This window comes from Vicugna pacos, chromosome 29, assembly GCF_048564905.1.
Source record: "Vicugna pacos chromosome 29, VicPac4, whole genome shotgun sequence".
Classification (NCBI taxonomy): domain Eukaryota; kingdom Metazoa; phylum Chordata; class Mammalia; order Artiodactyla; family Camelidae; genus Vicugna; species Vicugna pacos.
Window position 1 is genome coordinate 1,675,902 of NC_133015.1, and position 4,392 is coordinate 1,680,293.

At 43.5% G+C, this 4,392-nt stretch overlaps 1 pseudogene; it reads right to left on the minus strand.

Annotated features, from left to right (window-relative positions):
• Positions 1 to 447: 447 nt before the first annotated feature.
• On the minus strand, positions 448 to 1,041 carry LOC102528239 (TLE family member 5 pseudogene; annotated as a pseudogene).
• Between the last annotated feature and the right edge of the window lie 3,351 nt (positions 1,042 to 4,392).

The following is a 4,392-nucleotide window of genomic DNA, read 5'->3' on the forward strand; positions in this document are numbered from 1 at the left end:
GAAGGCGGACGCAGGACACCCAGGGCGGCAGGAAGGGGCGGCTGGCGTTGTGTTTGCATGCAGTGCCAGGGTGGGAAGCCGGATGTGCCGGGAGGGTCCCCTGCAGGCAGACTGTCAGTTACACATGTGTGAATCGGGTAGGTGTGGGGTAGCGGGGTTGGACCTCATGAGGTTTTGCTCCCTTCTGACCTAGCCTCCCACTTGCGCCTCCAGGCCTCAGCTTGCCTCATCTGTGGTATGAGCAGGTATGCACCCATTCCGGCTGCAGGGGAGGAGGAGGGAGGCTAGGGGGCGGCACACGTGCAGGGCGAGGGCCCCAGCAGGCGGCTACCGTAAACATTACCAGCATTTGGCCAGCCCCGAGCTATACTGTGTCTTGCACTGAAAGTCCCTCTCTCCGTGCCTATCTCCCCCTGCCGACCCCCACCTCCCCACCCTCACCGCCCACTAATCGGACTTTTCGCCGTCATCCTCCTGATGGGTGTCACCTTCATGCTCGTTCTTGTCTTTGGAGAGATGGGCCTGGGAGCCCAGCGCCGACAGCGAGAGGAGGCCGTTGCCCGTGCGGACCGCCGGCAGCGAAGGGGGCTGCAGCCCCACAGGCAGTGGGGGCAGGGGCAGGGCCAAGAGCCTGCAGCTGGGACAGCTGGTGGGCTCGGAGCTGCTGTCAGATGATGGAGTTCAGCTCAGGAGCAGTCATCTGCTTAGCTCTCTCTCGATGGCTCCCAAGACCTGCTGCTGGTGCTCTTGGGAAAGGTAGGGCAGGACCTGGACACATATCCCATTCAGCCTCTTGACGATTACAGCCTGCTTGTGCATCTCAATGTTCAAGCCATAAGACATGTCGTAGTACATCACATAATGACACTGCACCTCCAACTTCTCGCTGGCCAGCTTGTCACATTACAGTTTCAGACTATGGTACTGAGCCAGCATCAGCTGAAACTCATCCTTGATGCGGTTGCAGGAGTCCGAGGTGGTGAATTTGAGTTGCTGGGGAAGGTGCGACGAGCCCGAATGCCTGCTTTGTCGAAACATCATGTCAGTCGCGGCAGGAGGTTCGGGCTGCTCGGGGCGCCGGGCGGCCGCGGCTTTGTCCCGGCGCCGATTGGCAGCTCCTGGGGCCGCCGCCTCCCGCGCCCGGCCTCACCCGCTTCCTGCGCCCCCTCCCGCATGCCCGGCCCCCAGTGGGTGTTATTGTTATTGTTGCTGTAGCTACTAACTGAAAATCAGAGCATGAAGTAACACACACTCACACTAAAGCATGATTAACTAACAGTACTTTTCCAAAAGGGCGATCAAGTTTGATTTATCCAAAAAAGGGCATTTTATTATATTAGCGTGTATATAAAGATATCTAATATGGACATAGGTTGTATCTTCTAGTCCTCATTCTTCTTCTAAAATATCCAAAAATCTTAGAACTTTCAGAACTGTATTTAGTTGCTCAAAGTGCCAACGGGGGCTGCCCTCCCTAATTGCCTCTTGCACTTTAATTACATTTAATTTCTGTCCTTCATCAACACTTATAATCCCTCGGTGAGATATATCTTAACCACATGCTGTATCGAAATATAGGTAGCTAATTGGTTAGCCCTCTAAAATAGATTACCTGATAGACTCCCAAAGAAATGACATTTTGAAAAAAAGAGCTCATTAACATAAACGAGGTTCTAATCTCAGCCATTGTATTAAAGTTAAGAGACAACTTTCAATCAGTGTAGGGATTGGGGTTAGGAGAATTTGTGCTGGAGTGGGGACCTGAAATCACATTCTGGAGTTTTATCCTGTTTATAATTCTTAGACAATGAGGTAGCCTCTGGACTATGAAAATTCCTTGAACATTATTTTGAGTACTTTTAATTTGACCAGTTGATGAGATGCAGTTGGCCTATCTCATTGAGTTTATGTTTCCAAGTTAGCTCTTTTCAGTAAGAATTTACATTATCGACATATGTTAGAAGGATGGGGTAGGGCATATGAGCCATCACTGGACTCCCAGTTCATGTCAGTTTACAGGAAATATGGATTCTGAATAATAACATAATCTTGCAGGAGCTTGATTAAAGCAGAGCACATTATGTTTTAGGTATATTCAGTTTTGATAACTGTATGTAAAATCTAGTACTTAAAAAAAACTTTGCCTTCTCAGCATTGTAGTATGCAATATGTACAAGTACGGGCTTAAATACAGATACGCTTTTAGGAATTGATGAAAATCAATTTAGCTAATTGATACTAACCTAAGGGTCATGTTCATCAGTATTTATACTTTCTGAGAGACTGTAGGCATTGATATTAAATCAATTTTTTAAAATGAGAAAAGTGGAGCTTAGAGATATTAAGTCATTTCTGCTGGGCATCAGCTGATCCTTGATTTAATCAGGAATTGACCTCAAGTCTTTGGACAATAAAAGTGGGGCTCTTTTCATAATGTCTTCTCACTGATCCAGACATGTGGCAGTTGCTCAATCTATGTACACTTTAACTCACCACTCCATGTATATTCCTATGTTTATTTCTTACCACATCCTCTCTGCCTCTGTCCTACAAGAGCACCAAACCATTTGTAATACAAAGCACATGTCATTTTTCTCTTCACTAAGGTTTTGCTCACAAAAGATCTCCCTGCTTGGAGAGAATACCTTCCTGTCAGGCCTGACCTACTTTCTCCTCTTCCTTTTGGGCTCAGTGAATCCATCTTTTAAGGTCAACTTCAGTTACCACCTCCTTCTTGCACTACCATATTAGTACATTATATAACATCCACCAAAAAAAAAAAAAAGGAAATTATAAAAAGATGAAATAAAAATAAATAGAAATAGATTTTTTTTCTATTTCCTTCCCAGAACCCACAAGATTGTCCCATGTACCCCACTTAGGAGACCTCTGGTTGAGACCAGTGGTTCTCAAGGAAGACCAGGAGTTTTTGTAAAAATGCATATTCCCAGGTTCCCATTCAGGCACTGACAGTTAAATGGTGCCAGGAATCTGTAATTTTTAGATAAATCTCCACTGATTCTTATGCAAAGTTTTCAAAGACCACATTTTCCAGAAACACTGCTCTAGAGAAAAAGTGTTTGAAACCACTACCTACAGAAATACCAGGATTATGAAAATTATCTCAAGATTCCTCTCTCAGCAAGACTTTTCTTATAGTAAAAAAACTAAGTTATCTGTTGCTGTGTAACAAGCCATGCCAAAATTTAGTGTCTTAACATGTAATCCATCTTATTTGCTCATGATTTTGTAGGTCCAACTGAACTGGATTCAGTTATCCTGCATATCATCGCAGCTGTGGCCAGCTGGGAAGTGGTCTAGAAACCTTCAGCTGGGATGTTCTATCTGTGCTCCATGTGTCTCATTTCCCAGTAGGATAGCCTAGACTTAGTTAGGCCATGGTAGTTCCAAGGTAGCAAGAAAGAACCAGACATAGTGCACAAGAATTTCTCAAGTCTCTGCTTGTATCATATTTGCCAGTGTCCTGCTGGCCAAAGGAAGTCACATGGCTGAGCTCAGCATCACTGTGGAAGTGCATTACATCAGAGCATGGATATTGGGAGGTGTGTTTTATTGAAAGAATTGCTATAGAAACATGCCACAATAAGGATTTATTTTTATAAAGCCCACTAACAATATTTTGTTGACAGAATGACAATCAAATTCTTATGAAATTAAAATCTAACCTATAGCAATGACTGATAATACTTTGAAACAAATGGTTTTAAGGTACAACTAAGGAGCATGGATAGTATACTGCTAGTTGCCTCTGTTTCAAATGGACAATAAATGGAGATTAAAAAAATTATGACCTAGGCCAGGAAACTCATCTGTTTTAAAGTTTGTTTATGGATTAGAAAAGATGTACAAGTTAATCACCCCCACTTCAGAGTCTCAACAACAGCTCTCAGGTTTTCACGGAAATGGCAGAGGCCCATATACCTGGGTCAGATAATAACAAACATCAAAAGCCAAAGAAGTTGTTCATGGCACTCTGTGTGCAGCTGTCCAAGCTACGTACCTGGTAGAGAATTGGTAAGGGGAGATGAGAGTCTCTGTTGTCATATGATTTAGACTTTTAAGTATATTTGGGTTGACAGTATACTTTTTTAGGGATCAAGGAAATAAAAGCTTTGTATCCATCAGTTACAAACACCTTAGAAATTAAAAAAAAAAACTACCAGGTAAAATCAAGAAGTAAAGCATAAGGGGAATATGGAATAACATAACATAGGGAGTAAACATAAATGGAATATAGAATAACAACATACAGAAAATTTAAGTCACATTAGCCGATGTAGGAAGCCCACATTCATTCCACCATTGTGCTGCTGCTGCTTTTCCACAAGAAATCTTACAAGGGCTGAGCACAAAATCCAAAACACATTTTCA